This window comes from Neomonachus schauinslandi, chromosome 15 (genome assembly GCF_002201575.2).
Source record: "Neomonachus schauinslandi chromosome 15, ASM220157v2, whole genome shotgun sequence".
NCBI lineage: Eukaryota > Metazoa > Chordata > Mammalia > Carnivora > Phocidae > Neomonachus > Neomonachus schauinslandi.
The window spans coordinates 18,691,925-18,710,108 of NC_058417.1; positions in this window are offsets into that span (position 1 = coordinate 18,691,925).

Here is an 18,184-nt window from a genome sequence, read left to right on the forward strand (position 1 = left end):
TTTTGAGGATTAAGTGAATTTATCTGACACAGTGTCAGATACTAAGTGTGAGATATGTGTTAGATACTGTTTTTGTATATAGTAATCCCAGCTAACGGCAAAATTGAAAGATCAAAATCTCTAAAAAAATAAGGGATTGGCAAAGAGCCATTAAAATGGCATTAAATATATGTATAAGCAAAATAATAAATGGAAGTTCTGGAAAGGATTCATTTCCAAAATAAAGCTGACCCAACACTAAAAACCCATTCTCCTGAATCTCATTCTTGAGTTATTTAAAAAGCGTTGCTGCTATGTGGTTATCTACTAAGGCTGATTGACTCGTAATTTTTGCTATGTGGATATTATTTCTTTTTGAAATTTTTGAACCAGCATTTAGTATCTTGACCTACAATTTAAAAAAATTTTGTAGCCTCCCTTATTCCATTTTCTCGCATCTCAGCAATAAGTTGTATTAACAGTCTGTTATTTTCATATAGTTTTACATCTTCAAAGGTGTGTTTTTTCTATACCACCTTCTTATACTGACAGGCAGATACGTAAGTATAGTGATGGGGAGCAATAATTATTATATTGTTTTAGTTAAGGAGAATAAATATGTATTTATTTTTTACATGAATATGTAAATAATTAGAATTGAGGAGTAGATAAATATAAAATTTTGTGTCTTGCCTTTTCTTTCCTTTTTTTTTTTTTTCAAGATTTTATTTATCTATTTGACAGAGAGAGACAGCGAGGGTGGGAACACAAGCCTGACGTAGGCTCCGTCTCAGGACCCTGGGATCATGACCTGAGCTGAAGGCAGACACTTAACGACTGAGCCACCCAGGCACCCCTTTTTATTTCCTATTATAAGATATTTTCCTATATTAATAAAAAAAACTTTTCACCAGGAGCACCTGTCTGGCTTAGTCTGTGGAGTGTGTGACTTTTGATCTCAGGGTTGTGAATTCGAGTCCTATGTTGGGTGTAGATTACTTAAAAATAAAATCTTTAAAAAACAAAACAGAACTTTTCACCACGTCATTGTAGGTAAACTTAACTTCATTGGGAGGTGAACTTTTTCCCTTCCTCTGCCAGAATACATAATAGCACAGAAAGGTGGCCTTCTTCTGTAATTAACTTTTCATTACTCATATGGACATGGTAGGTATATTTCCCTTGATGTCATGAATGTGTCGAGTTCACAGTTGTGAACTGTTTTTGGAGAATGCATAGTCATCCCAAGTTGGAGTAATTCAAATGGATTGCTGCTATAAGCGTCTACCTTCCGCTCAGGTCATGACCCCAGGGTCCTGGGATCGAGCCCCGCATCGGGCTCCCTGCTCAGAGGGAAGCCTGCTTCTCCCTCTCCCACTCCCCCTGCTTGTGTTCCCTCTCTCGCTGTGTCTCTCTCTGTCAAATAAATAAATAAAATCTTAAAATAAAAAAAAAGAAGATCTCCGAAGTTACAGGTAAACCTCTTAAATTGGGAAGGATTCCTACAGGATCTTATTTCAGAACCTATACCTTGGTGAGAGTAAAAGTAAGTGTCCCCTTCCTATAACTAAAAGGAAGCAATATTTACTTAAAGCAACAACCGAACATGACTAAGATTAAAAAAAAACTAATAAATAGTACAACAGGGGTTTGAAGCTTACCACCACCACCAGGAAAAAAAAAAAAATCAAATGCCAAATATTTATTGTTCCCTAGTGTGGTTAAATCTCAAAGATAAAAAAGATTACCATAGTTTTTTGACTCTGTAATGATCAAGACCAAACAAACAAAAAAAGTTAATAGCAGTTTGGAAAGCCAGCGTTGTTTAAGTAATAGGCAAGTTGCTCATTTGCTTGTTTTTGCTTTTTGGACCTCTCTACTATTATGGTTACTACAACTCTCCCAGGCTAAGCCTAAGAAGTCATCCAAGTTTATTTAGTGCTTGGGTGCTAGGTTAGGAGTTTCACATCATGGGATTTGTGGAGTTAAATCTGGGATTCCAGCTTGAGAGTATGGAATTTGCTCCGGATTTAGCTAGACAAGCATAAGTTATACACATAAACATGTACATTAATAAACAGTAATAGATACCTCTATAACTGTGGAAAGTGCTGGAAAAATAATAGGACCCAGGGGAAAGTCCTGGAGGTAATTCCTTTTGGCTGTGGTAGTCTTGCTGGGGATGAAATGTCTCTTGGTGTTCCCAGTTCTACCCTGCTATCTTATTTTTCACTTTTCTTCCTGATTTCACATTTTTTGTGGGCTGTTTGACAGTGTGGTATGAGCAGAACATTAGCATCAGGTTTTCAAAGATGAATAATTTGATCTTAGTTTACGGCTATACTCAGAATGGCTCAAAGGTGTGGAAAATGTACATCTAGGTGTTTCTACATCTGTATCTGAGCCAGAATGCTCCTGGCAGTTTGTAGGAAATTATTGTATTATATCTAAAAGAACAAGCAGGAGGCCCCTGGCTCCAGTGTTCTGTAGGATTCCCTACTCTTGTTGCTGAGCCAACCCAGCACCCAACACAGCAAGCTGTGTCCTTTTAGCTCAGTCCTTGACCTTCAGGAGAAATCTGTATAAAATGGAATATTCCATGCTAGGATGGAGATTTTCCCCATATCAGTCATTTTTCTCTTCCTCTAATAGAGCTTTGCGTTTTCATTTTTCTGAATGTTTCTGCCTGTGACCATCCTCTAAAGATTATGACCGGGAAGAAAATTATCCTTCACCAACTGCACAAAATGCAAGGGTTTCTCTTACTTGTCCTCCTCCCTGTTCTTTTGTTTCTTATTTGGGAAATTCTTCCTGAGTCTTCCTATCCCCAGTTGCCTGGTTTTGGGAGCAGCCTAATTTTTAGTCAGCTGTTTCTCCTGGCATCAGGTGGGATGTATGTGTCTTTTTCCATGGACCCCAGAGAGTCCTGGGGACAGCTCATGGGCTATCTCCCCTGGAGCTTCAGGCCCCTGCCTGCCAGTCTTGCCCTTGTGTAATGGATTTGAATGACCTTCCTACTGATGCCTTGACTTGCTGGTTAATAGGTCAGAGCGTTTTTTAGGCGGAAGAACTTCTGACTGATTTCCAACACACTGCCACATCCCTGCTTTTTTATCTGCCACACTGTTTTACTTTCTGAATTTGTTTTTTCCTTTCTATGAAATGAATACTCTTGATATAATGGAAATGTTTCATTTTCTCTATTTGCTTGTAAGTTCCTTAGGGCATGACCTCTCTCTGTATCTTAGAATCATTTTTAGGACTTGGCACATAGTTGATATTCAATAAATGTTTGTTGAATGGAATCGAGTTGTATCTTTCATCTACCTTCCTTATAGATTATTTGAGATTGATTAATTTTTAAAAATATTTATTTTTTGAGTAATCTCCACACCCAAAGTGGGGTTCCAGTCCCACAACCCCAAGATCGAGATTCACATGCACCACTGACTGAGCCAGCCAGGCGCCCCCTATTTGAGATTAATTTAGAAAGCAAATGTTCCTATTAGTGCCTTTACAAAAATAAAGAGAAATCAAATTAGAAAGTTTGCCAGTAGGCGAGTTGAAAGGTTGGAGCGATTGTAGATGGAAACCGGTAAAAAACCTATTATGTGGGGTGCCTGGGTGGCTCAGTCGTTAAGCGTCTGCCTTCGGCTCAGGTCATGGTCCCAGGGTCCTGGGATCGAGCCCCGCATCGGGCTCCCTGCTCGGCGGGGAGCCTGCTTCTCCCTCTCCCTCTCCCCCTGCTTGTGATCCCTCTCTCGCTGTGTCTCTGTCAAATGAATACATAAAAAATCTTTAAAAAAACAAAACAAAACAAAAACACCTATTGTGTGACTTTGCTTATTAGTTTTACATGGAAAAATAAGTGTATTGAAGAGATCATCTCCAATATATAGTTAGGGGTCTTCAAGAGTAAGTATTTAAACTAATTTTTCAGGGCACCTGGATGGCTCATTCAGTGGAGCATGTGACTCTTGATCTCGGGGTTGTGAGTTCGAGCCCCCTGTTGGGTGTAGAGATTATTTAAATAAATAAAATTGGAAAAAAAAAAAAAGAACTGGGGCGCCTGAGTGGTTCAATCGGTTGAACATCTGACTCTTGGTGTCTGCTCAGGTCATGATCTCAGGGTCATGAGATGGAGCCCCGCGTCAGGCTCCCCACTCAGCCCCAAGTCTGCTTGTCCCTCTGCTTTTGCCCCTCCCCCTGCTTGTGTGTGCACGCACTCTCTCATATAAATAAATAAATCTTTTCAAAAAAGCTAATTTTTCAGAGGCATAGAATAATTTTCAGACTCTTAGCTGCAGGGGACCTTAGAGATCATACGCTGTAACTTTATTGTACTGGCAATGAAACTGATGTCCAATTGTAGGAATGACTTTCTCACATTCAGACAACTAGGTAGTGGAAAAATGAGGATGAGACATAGTTATGCCCATAAGAACCCAGCGCCTTTTTCTATTGCACTTTAGCTCTTTTAGCAGAATGTAGTTATTTGTATAGATGCCATCTCCCCCGAAAGGGTCCTAGGTTAATGGAAGACAGGGGTCATATCTTTTTCATCTTGCTCTTTATGGAAGATACAAGGTATAATGCCTGGCAAATGGGGCTACCAAATGGTATAGGTGCTCAATTAACACCCTTTGTTGTTGTTGTTTTTGAAGATTTTATTTATTTGAGAGAGAGGGAGAGAGAGAGAGGGAGGGAGAGCACGAGCAGAGGGGAGGAGCCGAGGGAGAGGGAAGAGCAGGCTCCCAGCTGAGCAAGGAGCCTGACATGGGGTTCGATCCCAGGACCCTGGGATCATGACCTGAGCCAAAGGCAGCCGTTTAACCGTTTAACCGACTGAGACACCCAGGTGCCGCTCAATTAACTCCCTTTGAATTAAATTATTACGTGATGAAATGTGATTCTTCTTGGCCTCATGTTCATGGGATGCCACTCTTTATTTATTCATTAAATATTTGTTGATTGCCTGCTATGTACCAAATACCACGGTAATATCAAAATGAGAATTAAAATGAAGATCTCCATTTAGCTTTGAGTCTCTATTAAAATATTACTGTGAGGTGTTACATATCTCAGTTGGAAAGGAAAGGAAGTGAATTCTCAGCTGATCTGTTTCCTTTTTATAGGCTCATTTGCATTTCATAGAATTTTAGTGCTAAAGAGAACTTAAGGTTACCTAAGATCACATTGTCAGGAAATGGCAAAGCAAGGACCAGAATGAATGTCATCTTCAAAATCTAATATTTTTTCTATTACAAAGAATTCCTTTCTTTCTTTTGCATTTGTGGAATAACATATGCATTAGTTAAACTTATGAATGTTAATCAAACGGGAGATCCACATTTCTTCTGGATTAGATATCAAAATGCCTGAAGGAGGAGTATGGAGTGAAAATAGAGGAGGAAGACAGAGCAATTGATTCTTAGCCAAAAGAACAGAAAATGCCCTAATTATGTGCTTCAAATTACAGGCTATTAGAGCCACAAGGGTGCTTAGAGCCCACCTAAGCAAGCCCTGTTAATTTCCAGATGAAGATGCTGAGGCTCAGAGAGGTTAAAGTAACTTCACCAAGGTCACACAGTAAATTGCTACCAGAGGTGGGACTAGAATCCCAGTATCCCAATTCCCAATCCACAAGGCCAGTGTTTCCTACATTTCAGTCATTTGCAAACTACATTTTCAATTTGTTTGAATCCACATACCATCTGTATTAGTACTTCATATTTTTGTCAGCTTGTTCTTTTTAATGAAAAAATTTCTAATGTGTAATATATTTTCAAACTCCAATTTATTTTAAAAAGAAATTTTGTTGCCATTATCATAAATGGGAAACCAGTATTGTTTGCTATGATTAGGAGATAAACATAAAAATAAAAACTTCGGAAATATTTCTCAACCCCGCTTAGTTACCCCCTTTGTGGAAGGCGTGGAGCCCGAGGTTTATTCTCTCTCTCTTTTTTTATTCTCTTTTTCAAGAGAGGAATAAGTAAATGTTAAAGACCCAAAATGAGAATTACTTCTTGATGTAGTCAAAGACAATTGAAAAGGGAATGATTTCTTCTATTTTTTGTCATTTTGTGCTGCAGCTGACTCCCACCTGAAATCATTTTGTGTATCACCAGCATTTCACACCCACATTTGAGGAAACACCACTTTATTCAATAATAGCATTTACTGTAAAACGTGTTTGGATTCTGCTCTTTCATCCCTGGGTAACATTGTATTTTACAAATGTTAACTGGCTCTTAATCTAATCTGTGTCTTTAGGATTGTTATTTCTTCATCCCACAGAATGTTCTGAGTTCCAAAGAGGTTTCGAGAATTATCGCAGCACCATGATAAGTATGACTGAGCCAGGGGCAAATAAGTTAGGAGCTTAAATTCCTGATAGGATTTGGCCATCTTCCTCCCTGTGAAGTGATCTGGGAATCTAAGGGTTGTGTAACCCAGGTTTGCTCCAGCTGTCAAGCAAAGGGCTAAGAGAGTGGGGAGAAGGCTAACTTTCATCAGACTCTGGGCCTTGCCAGGTTAGCTCATTTAATCCTCCCAGTAAATGTATCCCTATTTCACAGATTGAGAAATAGTTTCAAAGATGCTAAATAACTTTGGCAAATTCACACACTTACAGTAAGAGGCTGAGCCAGGATTTGAACTACCCTTCCTATTTGTTTGTTTGTTTAAGATTTTATTTATTTATTTAGAGAAAGCGACTACAGGGAGGGGCAGAGGGAAAGGGAGAGAGAGAATCTCAAGCTGACTCTGCACTGAGCGGGGGCTCCAATGCGGGGCTCCAACACCGGGCTCCAACACCCGGGCTCCAACACCAGGCTCCATCTCACAACCCTGTGATCAGAACCTGAGCCGAAATCAAGAGTCGGTGGCTGGTCACTCAACAGGCTGAGCCATCCAGGAAGCTCCTCTTCCGGATTTCTTAAGCTCTTGTGCTTCCTTGAGATCATGAGATTATAAATTTTGAGACCTGGATTCTAGGCTGATTTTGCCACCAAATTGAAACATAATACTGATCAAAAGATCAGAGGATCCTGAGACATTATCATCACTACATCTTTTCGCCCAGTCATGGGCTGGCATAGTTCTCTTGTCCCCTCACCCAGGGGCACGAGTGGATTCACGGAGTAAGCTTCTCCCTCTCTCTTCCCTGCACAAGTGCCTGCCTAAATGCCATTTGGCCCTTATTTTATATTGTATTCTACAGTTACGTTCTTTGAGCAAAGGCAAAATTTGAGAAATTGGTTTAAAAATTGAAATTCCAAAATTAATGCTGTTGGAGAATCAACATAAACAAGACTGATTTTTTTCCATATATCAACATAATCCACGCAGAGAGAGAATTTATAAATCATGAGACGTGGCTATCTCTTGAATCCCATCAAGATTCAAGGCTTTGGTGAGCAGGTGAGGGGATGCTGAGCAGGGAATACTTGGAGGGAGGTCATTAAAAAGAAACTAAAAGAGCCTAACCATGGGGGAAGGGTTTTAATAACCAGGAATTCAGAGGGACTTGGGGATGCAGAGCAGGAGCAAAGTATGGGGAGATAGAGATAAGGATGGTGGGGGGGTAGCTTGGTTGGTTGGGCATCTGCCTTCAGTTTGGGTCATGGCCCCGGGGTTCTAGGATCGAGTCCTGCATCGGGCTCCCTGCTCAGTGGGGAAGTCTGCCTCTCCCTCTCCATCTGCCTCTCCCCCTGCTCATGCTCTCTCTCACTCTCTCTCTTTCTCAAATAAATAAATAACATCTTAAAAGTAAAATAAAATAAATCCTAACAACAATAACAACAAAAAGAGATAGGGATGGTGGGGGTAGGAGGACAGGAGATGACAAAGGAGGAAGGACAGAAACAGTTTTCTCCTTTCTTCAGCTCCTTAGCCTGGCTGCTCTGCCCACAGCAGCCCTTGCATATTTCTTAGAGCCTTTTCACGTTCCTTGGGCTGGCCGTGCCCTCAGCCAGGTAGAAGCTACAGCCTCATTGTCCTTTTTGCTCCCTTTGGGCAGCAGCTCCTTCAGCAGCCTGGTACCTTGGAGGACATCATCATCTTCATTTCACATTTCAGTAGGTCATCCATAGGCTCGGCCTCATTCAACCTCCGTGGTTGCCCCCGCCCTGCGGTTCTCACACGGTGGAAACCATGGCCTGCCGTCTCCATGGCCCACTGCATCATGCTTTTTAATGCGTAAGTTTTGTAGAGCATCTGGGGAGTACTTTCTAATGGGGAAAAAGGGTTCTGCCTCTCAACTTCATTTACTGAAATATAGTTAAAAGTTAATGGACCCATATCACATGAGGAGCCAGCAAGTGACATATCCCTCTTATTTCTCAATGGCTTGTCTGATGCAATCATTGATTTTGGATAATTCATCTACCATTCATTTCACCCCCAACATGACCTATTACACACACACACACACACACACAGAATTCTAATCATTTTCTTTCTTTTTTCTTTTCTTTTCTTTCTTTTTCTTGGTCAATAAACATAAGGATTGTGGGTAATAAATGGCATATAAGAAGCTAGGGCTCTGCCATATCGATGTCTTACAATATTTTCAAAGTGATAATTCGGGCGCCTGGGTGGCTCAGTTGGTTAGGCGACTGCCTTTGGCTCAGGTCATGATCCTGGAGTCCCGGGATCGAGTCCCGCATCGGGCTCCCTGCTCAGCAGGGAGTCTGCTTCTCCCTCTGACCCTCCCCCCCCCTCATGTGCTCTCTCTCTCTCTCTCTCAAATAAATACATAAAATCTTTAAAAAAAAATTAAAAAAATAAAATAAAATAAAGTGGTAATTCATCTGCCATTGGAGAGATTCTGGTTTTATTGACATGCCATTTGAAAGCACAACAATTATTTTCAGAGTCACAGAGCAAGGAACAGTGGAAGTCCTTGAGTCAGCGACAAAGACAACAGTCAAAATCTCTTATTGTTAGCTAAGCTCTTGACTTGCTGTCTTGGAAACAGTGATTCCAACCAAGAGTGATTTCAAACAAACATCTGTAAAAAGGAGTTAAAGCTCAAGATACTCAGCCATAAAAAAGAATGAGACCTTGCCATTTGCAACAACATGGATAGACCTAAAGAGTATAATGCCAAGTGAAATAAGTCAGAGAAAGACAAATACTGTATGATTTCACTTATATGTGGAATCTAGAAAACAAATAAATAAACAAAGAAACAAAAAGCAGAGACAGACCCATAAACAGAGAGAACACACCAATAGTTGCCAGAAGGGAATGGGGTGGGAGGATGGACAAAATGGGTAAAGGGGAGTGAGAGATATAGACTTCCACTTATGGAATGAATCAGTCAAAGGGATGAAAGGTCCAGCATAGGGAATATAGTCACTGATATTGTATTGTATGGTGACAGATGGTAGCTACACTTGTGGGGAACACAGCCTAATATATAGATTTGTTGAATCACTATGTTGTACTCCTGAAACTAATGTAACATTGCATGTCAACTATACTTAAATAAAAAAAAACAAAGGTCAAGGTAAGTGAGAAGGAATTAAGAGAGTATATAGTCCCATAGATGACCTTGTCTTCTGGCCCAGACAATTTCCAGCCCAGTGTCCTAAAAGAACCTACAAATGTGATCATAAAACCAGAGTAGAAACTCCTTGATGAGATGTCAAGAATAACAGGTGTTAACTGAATTTGTAATTGGTTGAGGAATTGTACCCAAATGGATGGATGAATGGAATAAAATCAACCTAGAGGAAACTATGAGAGATCCCGTGGGGAATTGACAATCAGGAAGAACAACAGTCATCAGTTAGAAGGGATTACAATCTGGAAAGTACATTATTAGGTCTAGAGAATGGCAGAGTTGAGGGTGAAACATCAGAACTTGAAGTCTGGAATCTGTCTCTCTTCCTGACGATCTGCATGGCTTAGGGTACACAGCCTTCGGTTGCAGTCTTAGAAATGCTTTGTGAAGGGTGCCTGGGTGGCTCAGTCAGTTAAATGTCTGCCTTTGGCTCAGGTCATGATCCCAGGGTCCTGGGACAGAGCCCCACATCAGGGCTCCCTGCTCAGCGGGGAGCCTGCTTCTCCCTCTGCATGCTGCTCCCCCTGCTTGTGCTCTCTCTCTCTCTGTCAAATAAATAAATAAAATGTTTATTTTATTTAAGCAGGGGCAGAGGGAGAGGGAGAAGGGCTCGGTCCCAGGACCCTGGGATCATGACCTGAGCCGAATGCAGACGCCCAATGACTGAGCCACCCAGGCGCCCCAAATAAAATCTTAAAAAAATTTTTTTAATTAAAAGAAAAAGAAATTCTTTGTGAATAAAAGAGAAAGTATCTGTGAAATGCTTTATGTCTCTAGAAGGAAAAACTGTGTATGAAGGTAGGGTATTAAACTTTTCATTTAGCTCTCAGACTTCATTGGATCCATTAGAAATTTGCGTAGCTGGAATTACCAAATGATTTGAGGAACAAGCTACAAATCATGGAGGAAGAGGCAGTTCTAAAATGGTTATAAGTAAACTAATGAGATAACACCTAACTATTTTATTGCTTTGAAATAGGACTAGCAACACTGCCGAATAAGCAATTTGTTTTTCCTCTGTCAAAGTAAAACCACTTACCCAGAACTTTTCCTTAGGCCTTCCTTGTTGTTTTCCTCCAAACCTTGTCTTTTTTCTCTATTTTAAAAACCTGTCGGGGCGCCTGGGTGGCTCAGTGGTTGAGTGTCTGCCTTCGGCTAGGGTCGTGATCCTGGGGTCCTGGGATAGAGCCCTGCATCCGGCTCCCTGCTCGGCGGGGAGCCTGCTTCTCCCTCTCCCACTCCCCCTGCTTGTGTTCCCTCTCTCGCTGTGTCTCTGTCAGATGAGTAAAATCTTTAAAAACAAAAACAAAAACAAAAACCTGTCATCCATCTACTTCTTTGGGGCAGGGCTATTGTTTAAGGACTAACTACCTACCTCTTCTCAGCATTGCCTTGACTTAAATTAGCAAAATATTCTCACATATTTCTGTGAAACACAGCTCTGTCAGGAGCTGCTTCAATGTGTTCTTGTTTCATTAATTTCTTAGGTTTGGATTCACTTAGTACACTAACATATAGGTAAGAGAAGGCAGAGAGATGAGGAGGAGGGAGAAGCCTAAGAATATGTTGCCAAGATTTTCTTTTTATTGCAAATGATTCTTAAAGAAGGAAGAGCTCATTCTCTTATCCCTTTAAATCTTACTGTTTCATATTCCTCCCTAAACTTGACCTTCCTTTCAACTTGTATTGGAATCTCTCCAGAACTAAATTCTATTGTCTAATTCAAATGATAACCTTTCCTATGTCCTTTCTTCTTGCCTGCCTTATTACAAATAGGTGGCATGGATTTTGCTTTTTATTAAAACTTTCTTGTAACCAACATTTATTGGTTGGTTACCAATGGAACATTCCATGCAACTAGTTTAGGGAGACAAATAATGCTAAAAAAAAAAAAAAAAAAAGGCTTATGCCAAAAGCAACAGACTGACTTCTGACATTTACCTCCATATTTCTAAGAAGTATGTGTATATTATCTCATTTCATTTGTCACATAGCAATTTTCATAAGTTAGGCAATTATGAACAGCTTAGAGATGTGAACAAACTGTTCATCTGATCAAGTTTATTGTTCTTCAAAATTCAGGTATTGAGTTTGTTAGCCTTCAAAGTACAAAATTTACATAACCAAGCTATAATACATCATCCTGAATGATAAAGTTTTTGGAAGAGCAAACCCAAAGAAGATAACGCATTTACTCAACTAGAAAAATCAATATAATACAGTCAGGATTCAATCACAGAAGCAGGACCCACTAGGAGCTGTGTGTGTGTGCCTGAGAGTGTATCTAATCTCACCCAGTTGTGGGAACTGTTTAAACAGTCTCTGTAAAGCCATTGTCTTCATACCTAATCCTGGAGCTTAAAGACTTCAGAGAAGGCAGCCTGGAAGGGAAGATATGTGTAAAGTAGGGAAAAGCAAGTATTAACTGGAACCTACAGGTGTGAGCTAGAACCCAGGAGGACAGACTGAAACCTTGTCACTTCTCACTGCCTCTGACCCTGATGGTATAGATCCCATAGGAGAAGCTGTCCCCCTTCATCATGTATCTAGCTCAGGAGTTGGAAAAGTCGGAGAAGGATTCAGGGGAAGGTGGAGCAGTTGTAGCTTCCTTGCCTTGCCATTTGGCTGTCCCTTGCCAGGGAGGTAGGCCAGTTGATAAGCAATAATGATGTGGTTTTGAAATATGGGTGAGGTTCGGTAGGGTGAGGTCCATAGCCGACGACCAAGAAATAATTCTTGAGACATCTTTGGTGCAAAATGGTGGTTTTATTAAAGCATGGGGACAGGACCTGTAGGCAGAAAGAGCACCGGGGTCTTGAGGAGTGTTGATTATATACGGGAGTTGGGGGAAAGTAAGGAAAAGGGAAGTTTCAAAAGAACTTTCATATGCTAAAGAGGACCGACCTACAAGACCCGTACAAGATACCAGAGGCCTTTGCCATTGTCAAGTTAAGGTTGGGAGATTCCTGGAAGAACGTCCCAAGGAGCGGGGGTGAGAGGAGGTTGCAGGGTGTCAGCTTATGCTTTGTCTTCAGCTAGCCTTCTGCTCCCTCATCAATAACATGAGCTACAAAATGGCTGCTGCTTCACTTCCAAGCCCCAAATCTGTGTAAGAGTGTCTCTTGTGGGCCATCTTAGCCAGAAACATACCAGGAGGGAATTCTGGGAAACGTAGTTCAGTGTAGTGGAGTTGCCATATACATTACAAAGCAACCACAGTTGGCTCCTTCTCAAATTGGCATATGTATATATACATATATATATTTTAAAGATTTTACTTATTTATTTGAGAGAGAGAGAGCACGAGCAGGGGGAGAGGCAGAGGGAGAAACAGGCTCCCCGCTGAGCCAGGAGCTGGACATGGGGCTTGATCCCAGGACCCTGAGATCATGACCTCAGCCGAAATCAGACGCTTAACCAACTGAGCCACCCAGGTGCCCCAATACATACATGTTTTTCTTCTCCTACAAACAAATAGTTAAGGATTCAAGTGTCTATCCTGCCCCCTTACCAAGAGAACAATGGAAAAGTCACCTAACATTTCTGGGGTTATGTGTCCTTTGGGAAGAATTATTTGTAAGAGAAAAAAGAATAATGATGTTTAATCCCTGGAAATTACCTAGGAGTCCAACATCAGGGATATTTGGCCAGCTCCTTTTTCTACTGCCCAAATGTAACTGCTGGATAATCCAGGGTTTCTGAAATTATATTCCCTAGACTGTAAAGCAATAGAATATAGCAGACCTAGGCTTGTAATTCAGAGCCCTTTCATTTCTAATCAACATCTTAGTTAAAAGAAAACAAACAAAAGGCTTCCATATGAATCATCTCTGTAGTCTGCTTTATTTTCTTTCTTTCTTTTTTTTTTTTTGTAGATTTTATTTATTTATTTGACAGAGAGACACAGGGAGAGAGGGAACACAAGCAGGGGGAGTGTGAGAGGGAGAAGCAGGCTTCCCGCTGAGCAGGGAGCCCGATGCTGGGCTCGATGCTGGGCTCGATCCCAGGACCCTGGGATCATGACCTGAGCCAAAGGCAGATGCTTAACGACTGAGCCACCCAGGCGCCCCTCTGCTTTATTTTCTTACCTCTTGGCACTTACTTGAATTTTGTTTTTCTCCTTTTTTTTTAAGTAGGTAGGCTTAACTTACTCATCATCACAGTGGAATCTAAAAATTCCCCTTTATATTGTTCAACAAGCAGGAACAATGCATACTGTTCAGTAGAGGGTCAATTTTTAGAATAAAGGAAAGTGCTCTGATGGAGTCAAATATTTTAATGTTTTTAGACAAGTAAACCATTTCCATTTAGTATAGGTCTTTTTTCATGGAGCATTATATAAAGGGTTGGGCAATACATAAATTTTAACTATAAAACATAAATATAAAAAATTATCATTTTGGGGGGCACCTGGGTGGCTCAGTCAGTTTAAGTGTCTGACTCTTGATTTCAACTCAGGTCATGATCTCAGGGTCATGATATCAAGCCCCACGTCAGGTTCTGTGCTGGGCACGGAGCCTGCTTAAGATTCTCTCTCTCTCTCTCCCTCTGCCCCCAACCCTCTCTCTCCCTCTTAAAAAAAATTATGTATATATTTATTATATATTTTATTTATATATTATATATTTTATCTATTTTTATATATTATATATATTTGTATTTTATATTTTATTATATATTATATATTCCTAAAATATATAATTATATATTTATATTTTTTTTTCTTATTTATATTTCCTATATATGTGTATATATACATATATATTTTTTTCCTAAGCTATCCATAGATGAAATTTATCATTCTTTCCACAAAACGATCTGTTTCTCCCCAGTCTTCTCCATGTGATAGTCATAAAAATCTCCACTAAAGGAAAACTCTTCAGAAATAAATTATGTCTTTATAAAAATGAACGTGGCCGAAGTTGATCGTATCAATCGAAGAATAAGCAAAACTGTCAACTGTATAAAGGAAACCAACCTCACTGGTCAAATGGTATTCTCCCAGTCTGGTACTTTGTAGCAAAATTGGATAATAAAGAATTATAGTAATTGTGTCATCAAGGCAGAGGCAGATGCTTAAATTACAGGAAGTTTTAAAAATAGCTTTTAAATGTTTCTGCTGCTGACAAACAAGAACTATCAAACCCTTTTCACTGATCTTTTCTCTGGATCCTCAGATATGCCCCATTTTTCTTGCCATCCAGGTTTGTTTGGGTTTTTTGGGGGGGAGGGTGTTCTGACTCGGCTCGGCCACGTGGCTCAGTTTCTCAGTGAGTTCATCTTTCATGATAATGCATTTCCTCAGTCATTCTGTAGACCACCCATCTCTGAGCCTTTTCTACTTTTTATAATGAATATCATAGGGGATTCATCTGTGTTGGGGGTGGGGAGAGATTCCTTCCACCACTTCTTTACAGTGTAGCTCTTCTAATTCAGCAAGATCTGCCTTAAGAACCCATGTCTTCCGGGCACCTGGGTGGCTCAGTCGGTTAAGCATCTGCCTTTGGCTCAGGTCATGATCCCAGAGTCCTGGGATCAAGTCCCTTATTGAACTCCTTGCTTATCGGGGAGTCTGCTTCTCCCTCTTCTGCTCCCCCTGCTTGCTCTCTCTCTCTCTCTCTGTCAAGTAAATAAAGAAAACCTTAAAAAAAGAAAAAAGAAAAAGAACCAGTGTCTTCACTTATCCACGCACTGTGCAGCTTATGGAGTAGGAGAAACATGAACTGCAGACTGATAGTAGACTCAGAGATTTATTTATTTATTTATTTTAAAGATTTTATTTATTTATTTGACAGAGAGAGAGAGACAGCGAGAGCAGGAACACAAGCAGGGGGAGTGGGAGAGAGAGGAGCAGGCTTCCCGCCGAGAAGGGAGCCTGATGTGGTCCTGGGATCATGACCTGAGCCAAAGGCAGACGCATAACGACTGAGCCACCCAGGCGCCCTTAGACTCAGAGATTTAAAGAGCTCACCTTTCAAAGGCACTGATTTGCCCCTATTTGTTATGTTGAAAATTAGTAGTGTTTTTGTGATTTTTTTTTAAAATTTGCAATGCCTCAAAGAGTGCAGATGAATTTTTAAAAAGCCAAACTTAAGAGACAAATTAGTTGCATTATTAAATAGCAAAGGGTATAATTTCACTGTGAACTAGAAAACGTATTAGGGATAAAATTTCTGAATGTCCCACAAATATTGACATATAATCTTAAAAAATATTCTACAGAAGCTTAGCGTGTCTCTCCATGACATCTCCAAGGTCACAGCACTTTGCAGGTGGGGTCTCAGTAGGAAGATGCCAAGATCACCTTTGGGATGAATGGCCAGAACTGGTCTCCTAGGCTAGCTGGCCTGCCCTGCTTTCTTTCGGCCATAAGAGCCAAAATGGTAGTCCCAGTTAGTCGGGGATGGGGAGAGGGAAGAAGAATGGTAAGCATTTATGGAAAACCTACAAATTCTACCATAACCAAAATTTCCATTTATACCTACTTGGGGTGGGGGTGGGGGTGGGGATGGAGGGCGGGGAGGGTGGTGGGAGGGGAGGCAGAAGAGTAGCAAACACTTTCTGCATGTGTTTCTCAGTTGTTTCATTGTACTCACTAAAACCAACTCAGTTTAGGGCACCTGGGTGGCTCAGTCAGTTAAGTGTCTGCCTTTGGCTCAGGTCATGATCCCGGAGTCCTGGGATCGAGCCCCGCATCGAGCTCCCTGCTCAGCGGGCAGCCTGCTTCTCTCTCTGACCCTCTCCCCTCTCATGCTGTTTCTCACTCTCTCTCTCAAATAAATAAATAAAATCTTTAAAAATAAATAAAATAAATAAATAAAAATAAAACCAACTCGGTTTAAAATTCTTATCCAGGATGTCATGAATCAGCAAACTGTTTTCTTTTTAACACGTGGTCCTTACTTGCTTTTGCAGAAGCAGCGCCTTATATGCCTACTGGTTCAGCCTGGGACAAGGGACATGTTTCTCTGCTCTGAAGCTTTGGACTTTCTAAGCTGACCTTTCTTTCCAAATGCAAGATGTGCTTCTTTAGCCGAGCACGCTATGTAATTGTGTTTAAATATTTACTCTGGCACCTTTAAAATGCACTGGCTTTAGGGGCTTTGTTAACAGAGGCTTGGAAAATCGAGGCGACACAGCGACGGTTCTCACTGACTAGTGTCCTCTTGCCACGATGAACGAAAGTTTCAGTGTATACAGCAAGGAGGAGTCACCAAGGGGAGCAAACTTGGGTGTTGATTTTAAGTAAATTATTTGGATTTAGGCAGTTGTAGGAGGTGGCCCCTTTCCCCGCTCCATTTTTGCATTATTTACCAAGCAGCTGAGTCCCCAGGCCAAGAAGCTGCTGGCTAGAGACTGCTTCTATTGCTGCAGTCTTCCCAGTAGACGCTGTTAGGAGCTAGAAACAAGCTGAATAAGAGCTTTCTTCTATGTTCTCTGCTGCCCTGGCATAGCATTAAAAAGGGTGTGGATGGTCTTCCAACAACAGCTCACACTGAGGCAAAAAGTAACCCTGAGGTAATCCTTACCCCGACCAACTGCCTTGAAAAGTCCCTAAAGGCTAAGACTGAAGAAAAAGAAAAGGATGAAGCTACTAACAGAAGTCCCAGCACCCCCTCTCCTGCAAATTTAATGGTCCAGCTGCCCTCATTGACAGCAGCGTAGGCAGCAAGAGGATATTACTTTACAACGTTGTCTGTGTTAGACCAGTGGGAAGAGAAGTGTCAGGTGATCTCTCCGTAGTTACTTCTGAATGAGGAAATCATTCTTCTTCTTTTTGTTTATTTCATGGCCTAGTGAGTCCTCAAGGTGCAGCCTCAAGAGTTAAATGCTCCTTAAAGCTGTCCTCTAGGAGGTTGTCCCAGCTAAGTTGCATTTTTCAGGGGACAGCTTCTGCGTGATCTCAGTTAGAGTATCAGGAACCTTCTTAGTCCAATGGGATCTCCTCTGGGTGTTCGATTGGCTCTTTCTCCGCTTTGTGGTTTTAGTCTCAGCAGAATTCAAAATGGCGGGGTGCCGGGGTGGCGCAGTTGGTTAAGCTTCTGACTCTTGGTTTCAGCTCAGGTCATGATCTCAAGATCTCGAGATCAAGCCCAACATTGGGCTCCAGGGGTGGGTGGGGGGTCTGCTTGTCTCCCTCTCCCTCTGCCCCTCCCCTTTCTCTCTCTCTCGTCTCTCTCAAATAAATAAATAAATCTTAAAAAAAAAAAAAAAAAGAATTCAAAATAGCTAATGGTAAAAAAGAGGAAGCCCCTGGAAGGGCCAACACAAAGGTGGATTCCTGTTGCAGAAAGTTGCTAGTAGCTTCCAGTCTGTTTTGTTCATCAGCATCTCAAACTCCCTGACCCCCAGCCTGGGATGTGTGGAAACAGCTGCTGCCAAGCCAACCGGGAGTCACTCAGCACAGAGCCTTTGGAAGGGGCCAGAAACACATATCAAAACTCTTAAGCCAAAAAACATGTGTTGTGCACGGAGACTCAGGACTCTCACTCAGGCCACAGTTACCAATGGTGGTGTCATTTGACCCAAATCCCTAACTGGGAAGAAGAGCAACAGCAAACCTGTCTGAAATACACTTAGATTTCTTGTTACGTCATGATCAAGATGGTTACTTTCCTCTCATGTCTGAGG